Genomic DNA, 20660 nt, shown 5'->3' with positions numbered 1-20660 from the left:
CTCGAAGGTTTCAGCCGAAAAGTACTCGACGATTATGAAAACTAGGGTTCGTAACAATGATTCGATGATCTCTTCGTCCCTCGACTCCCCCTTTATATAGGAGGTGGAGCCGAGGGCTTCGTTCTGTACAAGTTACAAAGTCCGGGACGGTTTCTAACTCATCCCGCCAGATTACAAATAACACTTCCTATTACAACTCTAACTTTCCTTAATATATCTTGGGCTCCCGAATCTTCTTATTCTTCGGGTATTGGGCCTTCAGTAAACCCCGGGTACTATCTTCGGTAGGCCCATTTGGGATGCCTATGTCAATGATGTGCGGGTAACCTTTTGTCACGGTTGGTGGCTGCAACCGGGACTAAAGCTGTCGGCAAGATAAGGATGTGTCGGTAACCTTTTGTCACGGTTGGTGGCTGCAACCGGGACTAAAGCTGTCGGCAGGATAAGGACGCGTGGGTGGACGCACTGCTCGATGAGATAAAGCATGTAGCGCACGACGCCCTGTCGAAGGAACAAGGCAAAGTAGAAGCGGTGCCGTGCCTATAAAAGGAGCATCGATACGCCTTGCCAAGCAGATCAACAAGCCAAGCACAGTTTCATTCCCATGGATGAAGGAAAGGGTTGGGAAATCTCCCGTGGCGCAGCTTCTCGAAGATGTCGTTGGTGCACACGCCCTACGGCATCTTCGGAAGCTGCTCCTCGGAAAAATTTCCCTGCAAGCCCGTGAAAGACTCCGTCTCCTCTAACAGTGTTGGGGAAAGGGTTCTCATTATTACATAAATGTAGAGATTGTCTTGGGAACTATATATGAAGAATACATTATTACATCGCCATCTAGTGTTGTGATCTTCTACGCCGTAGCCATGGAGAATCTTCATCATTTAGTAAGATGCTTGGGTCAATTTTCACCATGAAGGACGGAATTTCTTTAAACTTATTATAATCTTCTGACATGTCTGTCTTGTCATCCACTCCCACGATGTTTCTTTTCCCCGAAAGAACTATGTGGCGCTTTGGCTCCTCGGTTGATGTATTCTTTTGTTGATTTCTTTTTCTTGATTTGCTAGACATGTCCTTCACGTAGAAAACTTGAGCCACCTCGCTGGCTAGGACAAATGGCTCGTCCAGGTACGCAAGATTGTTGGGATCCACTGTTATCATACCGTACTTATCGTCAATATGTATACCGCTGAGCTTCACCCATTTGCACCGAAACAAAGGGACCTTAAAAGTGGGACCATAGTCAAGTTCCCATATCTCCTCTATGTATCCATAATATGTGGTGGTCTGCCCATTCTCGTCTTTTGCATCGAAGCGGACACCGCTGTTTTGGTTGGTGCTCTTTTTATCTTGGTCGATCGTGTAAAATGTATTCCCATTTATCTCGTACCCTTGGAATGTACATATGTTTGAATATGGTAACCTGGCCAACAAGTACAGCTGCTCCACAACAGATGGGTCATTAATGAGATGTCTTTGCAACCAACTACCGAAGGTATTCATGTGTTGACGTGTAATCAAGGACTCGGGCTGGCCCGGGTTTATTTCTCGTAAAGCATTCTTATGTTTCTCGATGTACGGAGCCACCAAGATGGAATTGTATAGAACTGTGTAGTGTGCTTGATTGAAAGAAATCTTGTCCCTGCACACCGTTGCTTTCCTTCCTAGTGTGCCTTTTCCAGTCAGCCTCCCCTCATACCGAGATTCAGGAACACCAATCGGCTTAAGGTCAGGAAGAAAGTCAACACAAAACTCAATGACCTCCTCAGTTCCGTAGCCCTTTGAGATACTTCCTTCCGGCCTAGCTTGGTTATGAACATATTTCTTTAAGACTCCCATGAACCTCTCGAAGGGGAACATATTGTGTAGAAATACAGGACCGAGAATTCTAATCTCTTCAACTAGGTGAACGAGGAGGTGCGTCATAATATTGAAGAAGGATGGTGGGAACAACAACTCGAAGCTGACAAGACATTCGACCACATCTTCCTGTAATCCTGACAAAATTTCTGGATCCATTACCTTCTAAGAAATTGCGTTGAGGAATGCACATATCTTCACAATGGCTAGTCGAACATTTTCTAGTAGAAGTCCCCTCAATGCAACCGGAAGCAATTGTGTCATAAGCACGTGACAGTCATGGGACTTCAGGTTCTGGAATTTTTTCTCCTTCATATTTACTATCCCCTTTATATTCGACGAGAAACCAGACGGAACCTTGATACTGAATAGGGCTTCAAAAAAGATCTCCTTCTCTTGTTTGGTAAGAGCGTAGCTGGCAGGCCCTACAAACTGCCCTGGATGATTGCCGTTTCGTCCTTTATGACGTTCTTGGTCCTCCCGTGCTTCTGGTGTATCTTTTGTCTTTCCATACACGCCCAGAAAACCTAGAATATTCACACAAAGATTCTTGGTCAGGTGCATCACGTCGATTGCAGAGCGGACTTCCAGGACTTTCCAATATTCTAGCTTCCAAAAAATAGATTTTTTCTTCCACATGGGCGCGTGTCCGTCAGCGTCTTATGGAACAGGTCGACTGCCTGGACCCTTTCCAAAGATAACAGTTAAATCCTTGACCATGTCAAATATATCAGCACCACTACGGGGGATAGGCTTCGGACGGCGGTCTGCCTCGCCATCGAAATGCTTGCCTTTTTTCCTTAAGGGATGCTTGCGCGGAAGGAAACGACGATTGAACGGGTACACAACTTTTCTGCTTTTTTCCAAATATTTACTTTCAGTCTCATCTAAACAGTGTGTGCATGCATTGTATCCTTTGTTCGTCTGTCCTGAAATGTTACTGAGAGCAGGCCAATCATTGATGGTTACGAATAGCAACGCTCGTAGGTCAAATTCTTGCTCGGTGTGCTCATGCCACACACGTACACCTGGTTTGGCCCACAACTCCAAAAGTTCATCGACTAATGGCCTTAGGTACACATCAATGTCGTTGCCCGGTTGCTTTGGGCCTTGGATAAGCACTGGCATCATAATGAACTTCCGCTTCATGCACAACCAAGGAGGAAGGTTGTAGATACATAGAGTCACGGGCCAGGTGCTATGACTGCAGCTCTGCTCCCCAAAAGGATTCATGCCATCTGTACTTAGACCAAAGTATAAGTGCCTTGCCTCACCTGCAAAATCCGGGAACTCTCTCCCGATGTTTCTCCACTGCCGACCATCAGCGGGGTGCCTCAACATCGCGTCTTTCTTACGTTCTTCCATGTGCCATCGCAACAACTTGGCATGCTCTTTGTTTCTGAACAAACGTTTTAACCGTGGTATTATGGGAGCATACCACATCACCTTCGCAGGAACCCTCTTCCTGGGTGGCTCGCCCTCAACATCACCAGGGTCATCTTTTCTGATCTTATACCGCAATGCACCGCATATCAGACATTTATTCAAATTCTCGTACTTCTCACCGCGGTAGAGGATACAGTCATTAATGCATGCATGTATCTTCTGCACATCTAATCCTAGAGGGCAGACAAGCTTCTTTGCTTCATTGGTACTGACGGGCAATTCGTTATTTCTTGGAAACAGCTTCTTTAATATTATCATCAATTTCTCAAATCCCAAGTCAGTCACACCGACCTCTGCCTTCCATTTCAGCAATTCCAATATGCTACCCAGCTTTCTATGTCCATCTTCACAACCTGGGTACAACAATTTGTGGTGGTCCTCTAACATCTTGTCGAACTGCAATCTCTCCTTATCCGTGGCACAGTCTCTTCTTGCATGAGAAATGGCCCGACGAAGATCATCATCAACAGGATCATCTGATGCCTGTTCTTCACCTCCTTCTTCTTCATTGTCGTCCATTGCGGTATCATCGCATTCAGAGAACATAGATCGGTACTGGTCATCGTTATCTTCTTCTTCATCGCCGTCTTCCATCATAACCCCTTCTTCTCCGTGCTTGGTCCAAACATTATAGCTGGACATGAATCCAAACCGAAGCAGGTGGCTCTTAATGTCTCTTGATCAAGAGTAATCCTTCTCATTCTTACATTTCAGACATGGACAACACATAAAACCTTGCTTCGACTTGTTGGCCTCGGCCACAAGCAGGAAAGAATTCACGCCCTCTCTGAAAGCGGGAGCACATCGGTTACCGTACATCCATGGATGACTCATCTACATCATAAGTGCATCAGATGCAATCACCTTGCTAAAATTAGTATTATACGGACTATGTATATACGAGAAAATAGTTGCTAACCTTTTAGGATCAAAAGAGGAGAAATCTTATCAAATAAAATCAAGTGGCATCCCTCACAAGCATTCCATCAAACACCTCTTGTGCACATCAAGAAAAAAATGAGCTAGCATACACCTCCACCTTTCACCACCAAGGAAAAAAATGTAGGGGGAGGTGGGGGGCTGGCTGCGTGTATATATAGGCATGGACCTTTTGTCGCGGGCCGTATTACGACCCGCGACAAAAGGGGTGCTGGCAGGAGGCGCCAGAGCACAGACCCCTTTTGTCGCGGGTTGTGATACGGCCCGCGACAAAAAGGGCGCGATAAAAGGCCCGGCTCGCTCCAAATGGTTTCGGGCGACGTGGCCAGGCCATTTGTCGCGGGTGCAGGCACGCCCGCGGCAAAAGGCTCCCACGAAAGCCCTGTTTTCCACTAGTGACGTGAGGACCCATACTCATGAGTCTGCTCCAATGGTGCAGCTACATAAATGAGCATGTGTTGCCTGAGTTACAGCCGCACTAGTAGTTAGATCTTCGAACTTACAAAGAACTTCTGTTTCACAAAATAGTACTTTCAAATGAGTTAGACAATCTCTAGCCGCGTCCTCCAAAGCGTTCCCCAAACAGCGCCAGATCAAGCATTTGTGGGACGTATTTTGTTCGTGTCGCGTTTGGGGGATAACGCTCCCCAGTCGCGTCCCCCAAACGCCGCCCCAAATTTTTTATAGGATTTTTGAAAACATAACCATTTATTAAATATAGCATACAAATAAATATGTTTGCCGAGATTGTTTTCAAATTAAAATACAACAAACAATAAAATAACTAAATAAATATAATAAATGGGGCTAGATTAAGGTGTCGTGGCATTTGTTGATAATCCTTTGATCCTCCACATATGCTCAACGAGATCATTTTGAAGTTTCTTGTGATCATTGGTGTCACGGATCTCTGCGTGCATGGCGAAGAAATCAGCAAATTCTGGAGGCAACTCATGATCAACCTCCACAAAAGAGCCCTGACACTCATAGGGATCAACATGTCTCCTGACATGATTCTTGCGGTCATCCTCGATGATCATGTTGTGCATGATCACACAAGCCTGCATCACTTTCCACATTTGGTCGTGAGATCAGCTTAGAGCAGGGTACCAGACAATTGTAAATTCATCTTGAAGCACACCAAATGTCCGCTCGACATCCTTCCTGCAAGCCTCCTATCGTGAAGCAAAGTGGCAATTCTTTTGATCTGATGGAGCCGAGACTGTTTTGACAAAAGTGGTCCATTTTGGATATATACCATCGGCTAGATAATAGCCTTTGGTATATTGGTGGCCATTGATCTCATAGTTGCATGGTGGATCATGACCTTCCACTAGTTTGCTGAACACCGGAGACTGCTGCAGCACGTTGATGTTATTCTGTGATCCCACCATGCCAAATAAAGAATGCCAAATACACATGCCATAATCTGCCACAACTTCAAGCACCACACTGCAATATCCATCACGCCCTTTGTATATACCTTGCCAGGCAAACGGGCAGTTCTTCCGTGACCAGTGCATGCAATCGATGCTTCCAAGTATTCCAGGAATCCTCTGGCAGCATTTTATCCAATGATCCTTGAAGTTCCTTCTTCAGTTGGCCCTCTTAAGTAGTATTTGCCAACTTTCCCACCATAGCTCGTTAAAACTTGTACAGGCACTAATGGCAGTAGACTCACTCATGTGAAGGTAGTCGTCATGTGTATCAGGAGGTGCTCCGTATGCAAGCATTCTCATGACGGCGGTGCACTTCTGAATCGACGAGAACCCGGCAACGCCTACAGCGTAGTACTTCATCTTGAAGTAGTTGTCAAAATCTCGAACGCCGTGAAGGATATTCATGAACAAACCTTTGCTTATCCTATACCAGCTCCGAAAATTGTCGGCATGTTGCCTCATATGTGAAGTAGTCGTTGTACGTGCATTATGGTATGCCCCTCCATCCTCTGCCGGGGCTTCGACTTCTTTCTCCCCGGCTATGATCCTCCGCGGCACGGCCTCTTCCGCTTCTCCACCTCGGCATCAATCATGTCCTGGAGGGACGCGACGATCAGCAAATGCTACCGGATGTCATCGTCGAAGGCTTGCTCGTCCTCCAGTAGTCGGACAAGAATCTCGTCGTCACTATCCATGTCTGAAGCAAAATTAATGGTTAAAATTGCGCCGCGGCAGACGAGGCAACGAACAACGGTCTATCGCGCCTACCTGACAAGTCGTCGAACACCTTATGTGCGTGGAGGTGGGGTGGATTTGACGCCGCGTTCTGGGACGCACTGGCGAAGCGACGGAGGGGAAAAGGCCGGCAAGAGAGCCAGCCGCGACGACGGTGCCGACTCAGAAGAGATCAGCCATCGGAACGGCCGACAAATCGAGCGACGGTGGAGGGGTGGGAGGCGCGGGAGGGAAGGCGCGACGAGAAATAAAAGGCGTGAACCAACGGTTATGAAAATAGTCGCCGATTGGTGGGAGCCCGCTGATGACGCGTAAAGCACACGCCCGTTGGGAACCCCAAGTGGAAGGTGTGATGCGTACAGCAGCAAGTTTCCCTCAGTAAGAAACCAAGGTTTATCAAACCAGTAGGAGCCAAGAAGCACGTTGAAGGTTGATGGCGGCGGAGTGTAGTGCGGCGCAACACCAGGGATTCCGGCGCCAACGTGGAACCTGCACAACACAATCAAAATACTTTGCCCCAACGTAACAGTGAGGTTGTCAATCTCACCGGCTTGCTGTAAACAAAGGATTAGATGTATAGTGTGGATGATGATGATTGTTTGCGAAGAACAGTAAAGAACAATTGCAGTAGATTGTATTTCAGATGTAAAGAATAGGACCGGGGTCCACAGTTCACTAGTGGTGTCTCTCCCATAAGATAACAGATGTTGGGTGAACAAATTACAGTTGGGCAATTGACAAATAAAGAAGGCATAACAATGCACATACATATATCATGATGAGTACTATGAGATTTAATCAGGGCATTACGACAAAGTACATAGACCGCTATCCAGCATGCATCTATGCCTAAAAAGTCCACCTTCAGGTTATCATCCGAACCTCTTCCAGTATTAAGTTGTAAACAATAGACAATTGCATTAAGTATGGTGCGTAATGTAATCAACACAAATATCCTTAGACAAAGCATCGATGTTTTATCCCTAGTAGCAACAGTACATCCACAACCTTATAAATTTCTGTCACTGTCCCAGATTTAATGGAGGCATGAACCCACTATCGAGCATAAATACTCCCTCTTGGAGTCACAAGTATCAACTTGGCCAGAGCCTCTACTAACAACGGAAAGCATGCAAGAACATAAATAACATATATGATAGATTGATAATCAACTTGACATAGTATTCAATATTCATCGGATCCCAACAAACACAACATGTAGCATTACAAATAGATGATCTTGATCATGATAGGCAGCTCACAAGATCTAACATGATAGCACAATGAGGAGAAGACAACCAACTAGCTACTGCTATGGACCCATAGTCCAGGGGTGGACTACTCACACATCGATCCGGAGGCGATCATGGCGATGAAGAGACCTCCGGGAGATGATTCCCCTCTCCGGCAGGGTGCCGGAGGCGATCTCCTGAATCCCCCGAGATGGGATTGGTGGCGGCGGCGTCTCTGGAAGGTTTTCCGTATCGTGGCTCTCGGTACTGGGGGTTTTGCGACGAAGGCTTTAAGTAGGTGGAAGGGCAGGTCAAGGGGCGTCACGAGGGACCCACACAACAGGCCGGCGCGGCCAGGGCTTGGGCCGCGCCGCCCTGTTGTGTGTCCACCTCGTGGCCCCACTTCGTATCCACTTCGGTCTTCTGGAAGCTTCGTGGAAAAATAGGACCCTGGGCGTTGATTTCGTCCAATTCCGAGAATATTTCCTTACTAGGATTTCTGAAACCAAAAACAGCAGAAAACAGCAACTGGCTCTTCGGCCTCTCATCAATAGGTTAGTGCCGGAAAATGCATAATAATGACATATAATGTGTATAAAACATGTGAGTATCATCAATAAAGTAGCATGGAACATAAGAAATTATAGATACGTTTGGGACGTATCAAGCATCCCCAAGCTTAGTTCCTACTCGCCCTCGAGTAGGTAAACGATAACAAAGATAATTTCTGAAGTGACATGCTATCATAATCTTGATCATACTATTGTAAAGCATATGAGATGAATGCAGCGATTCGAAGCAATGATGAAGATAATGAGTAAACAAATGAATCATATAGCAAAGATTTTTCATGAATAATACTTTCAAGACAAGCATCAATAAGACTTGCATAAGAGTTACTCATAAAGCAATAAATTCAAAGTAAAGGCATTGAAGTAACACAAAGGAAGATATAAGTTTCAGCGGTTGCTTTCAACTTCAACATGTATATCTCATGGATAATTGTCAACACAAAGTAATATAACAAGTGCAATAGGTAAACATGTAAGAATCAATGCACACAGTTGACACAAGTGTTTGCTTCTGGGATAGAAAGAATAGGTAAACTGACTCAACAATAAAGTAGAAGATAGGCCCTTCGCAGAGGGAAGCATGGATTACTATATTTGTGCTAGAGCTTTTCATTTTGAAAACAAGAAACAATTTTGTCAACGGTAGTAATAAAACATATGTGTTATGTATAAGATATCTTATAAGTTGCAAGCCTCATGCATAGTATACCAATAGTGCTCGCACCTTGTACTAATTAGCTTGGATTAACACGGATTATCATTGCATAGCATATGTTTCAACCAAGTGTCACAAAGGGGTACCTCTATGCCGCCTGTACAAAGGTCTAAGGAGAAAGCTCGCATTGGATTTCTCGCTTTTGATTATTCTCAACTTAGACATCCATACCGGGACAACATAGACAACAGATAATGAACTCCTCTTTAATGCATAGGCATTCAACAACGGTTAATATTCTCATAAGAGATTGAGGATTAGTTGTCCAAACTGAAACTTCCACCATGAATCATGGCTTTAGTTAGCGGCCCAATGTTCTTCTCTAACATTATGCATACTCAAACCATTTGATCATGAAAATCGCCCTTACTTCAGACAAGAAGAACATGCATAGCAACTCACATGATATTCAACAAAGGTAAAAGTTGATGGCGTCCCCAGAAATATGGTTACCGCTCAACAAGCAACTTATTAAGAAATAAGACACATAAGTACATATTCTTCACCACAATAGTTTTTAAGACTATTTGTCCCATGAGCTATATATTGCAAAGACAAAGAATAGAATTTTAAAGGTAGCACTCAAGTAATGTACTTTGGAATGGCGGAGAAATACCATGTGGTAGGTAGGTATGGTGGACACAAATGGCATAGTTTTTGGCTCAAGGATTTGGATGCACGAGAAGAATTCCTCTCAATACAAGGCTAGGCTAGCAAGGTTGTTTGAAGCAAACCCAAGTATAAAAGGTGCAGCAAAGCTCACATATGAACATATTGTAACTATTATAAAACTTTACATTGTCTCCTCGTTGTTCAAACACCTTAACCAGAAAATATCTAGACTCTAGAGATCAATCATGCAAACCAAATTTTAACAAGCTCTATGTAGTTATTCATTAATGAGTACAAGGTACATGATGCAAGAGCTTAAACATGATCTATATGAGCACAACAATTGCCAAGTATCACATTATTCAAGACATTAAACCATTTACCACATGCGGCATTTTCCGTTTCCAACCATATAACAATGAATGAAATAGTCCAACTTTCACAATGAACATTAAGGATAAAGCTAAGAACATATGTGTTCATACGAAATAGCGGAGCGTGTCTCTCTCCCAAACAAAGAATGCTAGGATCCGATCTTATTCAAACAAAAACAAAAACAAAAACAAACAGACGCTCCAAGTAAAGCACATAAGATGTGACGGAATAAAAATATAGTTTCACTAGAGGTGACCTGATAAGTTGTCGATGAAGAAGGGATGCCTTGGGCATCCCCAAGTTTAGACGCTTGGGTCTTCTTAAAATATGCAGGGATGAACCACGGGGGCATCCCCAAGTTTTGACTTTTCACTCTTCTTGATCATATTGTATCATCCTCCTCTCTTGACCCTTGAAAACTTCCTCCACACCAAACTCAAAACAAACTCATTAGAGGGTCAGTGCATAATTCATATATTCAGAGGTGACATAACCATTCTTAACACTTCTAGACATTGCACAGAGCTACTGAAAGTTAATGGAATAAAGAAATCCATCAAACATAGCAAAACAGGCAATGCGAAATAAAAGGCAGAATCTGTCAAAACAGAACAGTCCGTAAAGACAAATTTTTTTGAGGCACCAGACTTGCTCAGATGAAAATGCCCAAATTGAATGAAAGTTGCGTACATATCTGAGGATCACGCACGTAAATTGGCATATTTTTCTGAGTTACCTACAGAGAGGCATATCGAAATTCGTGACAGCAAGAAATCTGTTTCTGCGCAGTAATCCAAATCTAGTATTGACTTTACTATCAAAGACTTTACTTGGCACAACAATGCAATAAAATAAAGATAAGGATAGGTTGCTACAGTAATAACAACTTCCAAGACTCAAATATAAAATAAAATGCAGAAGTAAAATAATGGGTTGTCTCCCATAAGCGCTTTCTTTAACGCCTTTCAGCTAGGCGCAGAAAGTGTGAATCAAGTATTATCAAGAGATGAAGCATCAACATCATAATTGGTTCTAATAATAGAATCATAAGGTAACTTCATTCTCTTTCTAGGGAAGTGTTCCATACCTTTCTTGAGAGGAAATTGATATTTAATATTACCTTCCTTCATATCAATGGTAGCACCAACAGTTCGAAGAAAAGGTCTTCTCAATATAATGGGACAAGATGCATTGCATTCAATATCCAAGACAACAAAATCAACGGGGACAAGGTTATTTTTAACCATAATACGAACATTATCAATCCTCCCCAAAGGTTTCTTTATAGCATTATCAGCAAGATTAACATCCAAATAACAATTTTTCAATGGTGGCAAGTCAAGCATATCATAAATTTTCTTAGGCATAACAGAAATACTTGCACCAAGATCACATAAAGCATTACAATCAAAATCATTGACCCTCATCTTAATGATGGGCTCCCAACCATCTTCTAACTTCCTAGGAATAGAAGTTTCAAGTTTTAGTTTCTCTTCTCTAGCTTTTATGAGAGCATTCGTAATATGTTTTGTAAAGGCCAAATTTATAGCACTAGCATTGGGACTTTTAGCAAGTTTTTGTAAGAACTTTATAACTTCAGAGATGTGACAATCTTCAAAGTCTAAATCATGATGTCCTACAGCAATGGAATCATTGTCCCCAACAATTTGAAAAATTTCAGCAGTTTTATCACAAGCAGTTTCAGCAGTTTCAGGCAATTTTGCACGCTTTGCACTAGGAGTAGAAACATTGCCAACACCAATTATTTTACCATTGATAGTAGGAGGTGTAGCAATATGTGAAGCATTATCATTACTAGTGGTGGTAATAGTCCAAACTTTAGCTATATCATCTTTAGCAAGTTTTTCATTTTCTTCTCTTTCCCACCTAGCATGCAATTCAGCCATCAATCTAATATTCTCATTAATTCGAACTTGGATGGCATTTGCTGTAGTAACAATTTTATTATCAATATCCTTATTAGGCATAACTTTCAATTTTAAAAGATCAACATCAGAGGCAAGTCTATCAACCTTAGAAGCAAGAATATCAATTTTATCAAGCTTTTCTTCAACAGATTTGTTAAAAGCAGTTTGTGTACTAATAAATTTTTTAAGCATGGCTTCAAGACCAGGGGGTACACTCCTATTATTGTTGTAAGAATTCCCATAAGAATTACCATAACCATTACCATTAGCAGCAGGATATGACCTATAGTTGTTACCAGAATTATTCCTATAAGCATTGTTGTTGAAATTATTACTTTTAATGAAATTCACATCAACATGTTCTTCTTGGGCAACCAATGAAGCTAAAGGAACATTATTAGGATCAACATTAGATCTACCATTCACAAGCATAGACATAATAGCATCAATCTTATCACTCAAGGAGGAGGTTTCTTCAACAGAATTTACCTTCTTACCTTGTGGAGTTCTTTCCGTGTGCCATTCAGAGTAATTTATCATCATATCATCAAGAAGCTTTGTTGCCGCCCCCAAAGTGATGGACATAAAGGTACCTCCAGCAGCTGAATCCAATAGGTTCCGCGAAGAAAAATTCAATCCTGCATAAAAGGTTTGGATGATCATCCAAGTAGTTAGTCCATGGGTTGGGCAATTCTTTACCAAAGATTTCATTCTCTCCCATGCTTGAGCAACATGTTCATTATCTAATTGCTTAAAATTCATTATGCTACTTCTCAAAGATATAATTTTAGCGGGAGGATAATATCTACCAATAAAAGCATCCTTACATTTAGTCCATGAATCAATACTATTTCTAGGCAGAGATAGCAACCAATCTTTAGCTCTTCCTCTTAAGGAGAAAGGAAATAATTTCAATTTTATAATATCATCATCTACATCCTTATACTTTTGCATTTCACAAAGTTCAACAAAATTATTAAGATGGGCAGCAGCATCATCAGAGCTAACACCAGAAAATTGCTCTCTCATAACAAGATTCAGTAAAGCAGGTTTAATTTCAAAGAATTCTGCTGTAGTAGCAGGTGGAGCAATAGGTGTGCATAAGAAATCATTATTATTCGTGCTAGTGAGGTCACACAACTTAGTATTCTCAACAGTACCCATTTTAGCAGTAGTAAATAAAGCAAACTAAATAAAGTAAATGCAAGTAACTAATTTTTTGTGTTTTCGATATAGAGAGCAAGACAGTAAATAAAGTAAAACTAGCAACTAATTTTTTTGTGTTGTGTTTTAGTGCAGCAAACAAAGTAGTAAATAAAATAAAGTAAAGCAAGACAAAAACAAAGTAAAGAGATTGGAAGTGGGAGACTCCCCTTGCAGCGTGTCTTGATCTCCCCGGCAACGGCGCCAGAAATTTAGCTTGATGACGCGTAAAGCACACGCCCGTTGGGAACCCCAAGTGGAAGGTGTAATGCGTACAGCAGCAAGTTTCCCTCAGTAAGAAACCAAGGTTTATCGAACCAGTAGGAGCCAAGAAGCACGTTGAAGGTTGATGGCGGCGGAGTGTAGTGCGGCGCAACACCAGGGATTCCGGCGCCAACGTGGAACCTGAACAACACAATCAAAATACTTTGCCCCAACGTAATAGTGAGGTTGTCAATCTCACCGGCTTGCTGTAAACAAAGGATTAGATGTATAGTGTGGATGATGATGATTGTTTGCGAAGAACAGTAAAGAAAAATTGCAGTAGAATTTCAGATGTAAAGAATAGGACCGGGGTCCACAGTTCACTAGTGGTGTCTCTCCTATAAGATAACATATGTTGGGTGAACAAATTACAGTTGGGCAATTGACAAATAAAGAAGGCATAACAATGCACATACATATATCATGATGAGTACAATGAGATTTAATCAGGGCATTACGACAAAGTACATAGACCGCTATCCAGCATGCATCTATGCCTAAAAAGTCCACCTTCATGTTATCATCTGAACCCCTTCCAGTATTAAGTTGTAAACAACAGACAATTGCATTAAGTATGGTGCGTAATATAATCAACACAAATATCCTTAGACAAAGCATCGATGTTTTATCCCTAGTAGCAACAGCACATCCACAACCTTAGAACTTTTCACATCATCGTCCTGCATTTAATGGAGGCATGAACCCACTATCGAGCATAAATACTCCCTCTTGGAGTCACAAGTATCAACTTGGCCAGAGCCTCTACTAGCAACGGAGAGCATGCAAGAACATAAATAACATATATGATAGATTGATAATCAACTTGACATAGTATTCAATATTCATCGGATCCCAACAAACACAACATGTAGCATTACAAATAGATGATCTTGATCATGATAGGCAGCTCACAAGATCTAACATGATAGCACAATGAGGAGAAGACAACCAACTAGCTACTGCTATGGACCCATAGTCCAGGGGTGGACTACTCACACATCGATCCGGAGGCGATCATGGCGATGAAGAGACCTCCGGGAGATGATTCCCCTCTCCGGCAGGGTGCCGGAGGCGATCTCCTGAATCCCCCGAGATGGGATTGACGGTGGCGACGTCTCTGGAAGGTTTTCCGTATCGTGGCTCTCGGTACTGGGGGTTTCGCGATGAAGGCTTTAAGTAGGCGGAAGGGCAGGTCAAGGGGCGTCACGAGGGACCCACACAACAGGCCGGCGCGGCCAGGGCTTGGGCCGCGCCGCCCTGTTGTGTAGCCACCTCGTGGCCCCACTTCGTATCCTCTTCGGTCTTCTGGAAGCTTCGTGGAAAAATAGGACCCTGGGCGTTGATTTCGTCCAATTCCGAGAATATTTCCTTACTAGGATTTCTGAAACTAAAAACAGCAGAAAACAGCAACTGGCTCTTCGGCATCTCGTCAATAGGTTAATGCCGGAAAATGCATAATAATGACATCTAATATGTATAAAACATGTGAGTATCATCAATAAAGTAGCATGGAACATAAGAAATTATAGATACGTTTGGGACGTATCACCCGCCTCGCTCTTCGTTGTGTTCGGCGTGCCCGGAGCGTCCCCTCTGTAGCGGGATGGGCTCGGGGCATCAGACACCGTATTAGACCGCGCAGGATTAAAGGAGGCTTTGGAACGCACGGCTGGGAACGATTTTTTTCCGGCGCATTTAAATCCTTTTTGAAGAACGTTTTGGAGGACGTGACTGGAGATGCTCTTACGTGTGTAGAAGTGTTTGATGTAATTCTTCAAGGTGTTATGTCGCAATCAGATACTGGAGTAAGCCAAATAAACAAGATGCATTTTTGCCAATGGCGAGGCAGCCTAGGTGCACAGAGGACTCTGCAGTGGCTTGCCAGCGTGGACCGTGAACATGTCAGACGTTGACATGTGACCTAGCAAAGGAGACATTGTCCCAATAGTAAGTCAGGAAGAATGTTGTGCGAGAAGCTCAATCCATAGAAAACATATTTCCTTTTTCTAAATTAGTAAGGAGAAACAGCCAGACGATGTGGCAAAGCTGGCCTGGCAGGACATCATTCAGTTGGGAAAGATTTCAAAATTTTCAACAACATGAACCCCCTAGAGCAAAATTACTAGACTTGATTTCGTTTTGTTCGCACGGGGTTTTCTCATGTTTTTCCCTAATCAAAGCATGCCCACGGTGTACTCGGTTTGACTTCCCCCTCTCAATGAGAAAGCAGAGCTCCTTCGGTTGCTTCAACTTTTTTTTTTTGTTTAGCATGTATTTATGTATTACATGATCCACATGCTACCATGTATGGCCTCGTCACAAAGACCTTGTTTGGTCAATTCTTTGTTCGAATTGGCTTATGTATAAATGAAAAATACCTTCCAAATTGAATGTTTTATAACATGCATTGCATTATTTTTGTCAATTCCATTTTTAGAATCTATTTTACTTTGACAATGCACTCCTGATTATCGTCTGTTAGAGCATCCCCACTCGTTTGGGCTCCCCACGCCCAAATCCGGGTGAATTTAGCGCCGGATGGATGTAGTTTTTGGTCTGGGGAGGCCCATTTTTCCAGCCGCGAGCCCATGGACGCGCACCCACCGCGTGCAAAGCGACGGCGCAGTCACCGGGAAGGGCAATCGTCGGAGTTCCCTCGACGCATTGAACCGTCGCGAAGTGGACTGGAGAGCCGGAACGACTCGTCGGGAACGGTCGAAGTGGCCTCGATGCGAGAACCGCCGTAATGGAGCACGAACTCCGCGGAAGAGCAACCGGCGCTCTCTGTCGTCGAGAGACCTACATATACGGTTTTCGACGGGCGACGCCATTCATCTGTTCTCTCGTCACCATCCTCCGTCAACCATGAGCGATATCTCTTGGCCATCGGACACCGACAGCGAGGGGAAGCCGCCTGGATGGCGCCATTGGTGGGAACCAGCTGCATCGTCCAGCAGCGACGATTCCCCCCCGCCGGCCAGCGAGGACGAGTGGGACGACGAGGAGGAGGACGAAGAGGCCGTGGAGCAGGCCGAGGAGCAGGCCGAGGAAGAGGCCGAGGAAGAGGAGGAGGAGCAGGAGGAGGAGTACGAAGAAGCTGATGAGGACGACGACGAGGACTCAACTTCCTCCGACGAGGAGGTGGCGAGCCGGAAGCGTCGCCGCGACGACGATGAGGCGGGGCCTTCTAAGAAGAAGAAGAAGTAGTTTAGTTTTAAAGTTTTTATATGTAATTTTTATGTTTATTCGAATTATATTCAAAATATATATATAATCTATCTATGTTGCACCACTTGAGAGTTCAAAGCTTTCGTTCGACGAGGGTATTGCCGTAGATCGGGAAGACGAGGGTTTTGCCGTAGATCGGGAAGACGAGGGTTTTGCCGTAGATCGGAGGCCATTGTCGCCGACAAGTTGGGGCCACGCGCGCTTTCGTTTCGTCCGGAGTCCCCGAGCGCTCCCCGGGGGGCCGGGGATGTCGTGGGATCGCCGGATGGATTTAGGCCCAAATCCGGACGAAAACGAGGAACCGGGGGCGCGACTGGGCCGAATTACGCCGTCCGGATGGAAAAAACGCTCGCCGGGGGCCTGTTCGGGGGGACGAGTGGAGATGCTCTTAGCAAGTTAGACCGGGGAGCGGAGACCGAGTTTTGCTACTAAATACCATCAATTATTCCCAGCTCCGGAAGAAGCTTCGTTAATTTGTTCCTGGGCAAATACTAAAGCTGATTCATCCGGAAAACCTCAGCGTGAGAGTAAAACTACAATGCACCTAGATCAGAATCGTGTAAAGAGGAGAACCAACCTGAGGTTGGGTGGTTAGGAGGGTGGTTGTACCCCTAGCCCACCAGAGTTCAAATCCTAGGGTTGACATCTGTGTGTCTCATAAAGGTGAAATATTCATTCAGTGGGAGGCGACGTTCCCGTCGACAGCGAGACGACTGTGGTGACTTCGTCAATTTCAAGATCCAATCCACCGGCTCAGTCTTCCGTAGGTACTCATAGGGTTAGGGTGTGCGTGTGTGCGTTCATGTGGGAGCGTATACGCGTGTATGTGAGCGTCTGCATATGTACCGTGTTTCTAAAAAAAATCGTGTGATGAGGCACGCGCATGCTTTGAATGACACAAATTCCTTTGTTGGTTATCTCAGCCAAGTCTCAATATGGCGGCAAAGTATCTAGTGATACAACACCTCACATGATACTATGATACCACTTCATAAAATTTAAATTGCAAATGTCAAAAAAAATCGAAACAAATTAGTGGCTGATGACAACATGTGTTTTTACATTCTCTAGATTGTTTAGAGGCAAATTTAGAATACACAAAGAGAAACAAAAAAAAAAAGACAAATGCTATGTAAATAGTGGTATTTTGTCTTTATGTGATACTATTCATGCTTGATTTTCCATTTTTGTTTCTGTAAGGGTATTTTAAATTTGGTTATGAAAGTTACGGGGCATATAGAAACACATCTTATGAACACCCAAAATTTTGGTTTTGAATTTTTTGACAATTCAAATTTAAATTTTAAAGAGTGGCATTATAGTATTAAATAAGTTGAGATATCGTAATGTGGCTAAAAGTCGATCAGATTTGTTGGCTGGTCTGTCCCGTACAGACTCTGAAAGGTAACAAGCCCACTCTGCCTCGGATAGAAAAAACTACCTGATACTATCACACATGTTGCGCTACTCGAATGCGTTAAAGTCGGTTTAGCGCTTACGGTTATTTCTGCATGATAGCACGAGAACTAGGCGCAAATTTGACGAGGTATACTCATGATTGCATTGGTCTGCAGCTATATAAATAACCATGCCTTGCCTTGCCATCCCATTGTCAGTTGAATCGCTAAGGTGCGAAAATACTGTTTGGTTCAGAAGACAGTACCATTCAAAGAGTTTATATATGTGTACAAATGTTTCACATAGATCTTCGAAGTGCTATCTCGTGAGATACTGGAGTGAGCCAAATAGACGAGATGCATTTTTATGAACGGCAAGGCGTACTATCTGCTTAGAGCTCGGAAGGATGGTTTTCCGTTCTGTGTGACGAATGTGTCAGAAGTAGATGATGTGACGCACGCCGGGAGGGCCAGCCGAGTTTGCTTGAAGTCGAGAAGATTTTTCACACGAGAAGAATAATCACTACAAAAACCTGAGTTTTTCACCATGTATCAGTATTGTATAGTATCCGCGTGCTATCATCAACGGCACCATCATCAGAGTGTCATGGCTATAGACTGGACTAGACCTTTGGTTTTGGTCCTTGGTCCTCTAGATATGTAGTGACAACATCCTGTTGGATCGACTATGTATACAGTGATACTAGAATAGTAGGCTCCCGTCAGAATTGGATCATAAACAACTTAACACACCTACTTTGTGTCTGCCATTTTCAAAAATTTCAATATGCCTTAGAGATTAACTGATCAGAAACAGAGAATTCCTTTTCGCAAAAAAAAAAAGAAACAGAGAATTCCATTATTGTGTAACTGCTTGCTAAGAAGTAAGACTGAAGTTCATCCTTCGTTTACATTTAGTTGTGCTTCTAGTTTTACCTTTTTTCGAAATGGGAGCATAACCCCGGCCTCTCCATGGTAGATGCAAATATTTCTTTCTCTCTCATCTTTTTATCCGAATCTCAAAGCAGAATAGACGGTGACGAAAATATCCACACCCATGTGTGTAAGTAGAAAAGTATTTCCCGAGCATTTGTACTCTTGTTAAACGCAATGTCATTCCGACAATTCCATATAGTCTAGGCTAGAGCACAAATGCCTATCCGAATCCATGCCTTATCATGTTTCTCTACTCCATTTAGCTAATTTCTGAAAATATTCGTCGCATTAGCAGTAGGCGGGATATTAAAGTATAGTAAATAACTCTCCAAATAAGACGAGCAAAGGAACATTCAAGAAAGAGATGGTTAATCGATTGGTCGGAATCACATAATGCACACTTCTTACAACCATTTCAATTTCTTTTAGCGAGGTTGTTTTTTGTGAGTATGACTTTTCTTTATATAGAAACTACATAAAGATCTTGATCTTTAGTGGCACTTTCACTCTCCAAATGTATTTCCGTAAAAAACAGTACGCCCAATCATAAGAAGTACATTGATTTCACTGTAAAGACACCTGACTTATTCAGTTTCCAAACGAACACATCCGGGTTCCCCGTTAAATTAATCATCATAAGCCTCCGAACTAAGAGTAGCAAAGTGTCCCATTTATTTCCGCTTAGCGCCCTTCTAAATTTGACATTAAGTGGTCTAACCGACAGTACATCGGAACCAAAACGTGTTTTCCTCGCACAATATTACAAAAGGAGGGGTATTGTTGTGCTAATGGAGTCTCGCCTAACCAGGTGTCCTCCCAAAAGCAAGTACTCAACCTATTACCAATGGTGAAGGGTCCTCTCTTATAGAAATCATCTTTGACTCCCATCAATCATTTACAGAAGGTCAAATCGGTAGGTTTTGTGGTCACTTGTGACAGCGTTTTGTTTTGGAGGATTTATTGTGCAACAAGTCTTGCAACACACCCTGGTCCGTCAGAAGCTTAAAAGGCCATTTGCTTAGTAAACATCTATTTTTTATATCGAGGACTTTGATCCCTAGCCTCTCTTGGTCTTTGGGACGACAAATAATATTCCACTTAGTTAAGCGATATGAGATTGCTAGTGTGGAATCTTTCAGTGTATCCCCGAAAATGGCAAATCACACAAGTGGCTTTGTTCACTACTTTGATATGAGATATCTCTGCAGCATAAATTGCAGATGTGTTAAATATAAATTTTAAAACTGTTTGCAAAAGATTGTAAATTATGAGACTATTGTCAGTACAAAGAATTGGGGAAAAGGATGTCAGGAATGTAGTGAATTTCCAGAATCATGCATCTGCACCATTTTTACCACATCACATTTGTGATCACCTGTTTGCAATCAATTGATTTTTCTTTATACTAGTGGGCAGTATTTTCCCTGAACTAGCTAATATAAACAAGGCAGAGCCGAGCTCTATTCGTTCTATAATGGTGTTGTACTATAAATTACATCTTTTACCTTGATCAGTAGCCCAATTAAATTTCCTAACTATAAGATAATTCCCAACTCCAGCATGTGGGCACTGCTTTAGTTCATGGGCAGGGCAGACACATAAAGCGATTCATTCGGCAAAACATTCTGGTATTAGGATGGCAGAAAAGCTATGCTGCACCCAGGCCAGAATCGTGTGAAGAGATTGCATTCTTTTGGAATGACGCGAGTTTCTTCATTAATTGGTCGATGGGTACATGAAAAAACTGTGAAAGTTTAGCAGTTTGTGCATGGTAACATA

The sequence above is a fragment of the Lolium perenne genome, chromosome 7, assembly GCF_019359855.2.
Source record: "Lolium perenne isolate Kyuss_39 chromosome 7, Kyuss_2.0, whole genome shotgun sequence".
In the NCBI taxonomy this organism is placed as follows: Eukaryota; Viridiplantae; Streptophyta; class Magnoliopsida; order Poales; family Poaceae; genus Lolium; species Lolium perenne.
Note: the sequence above shows the minus strand (reverse complement) of the source record.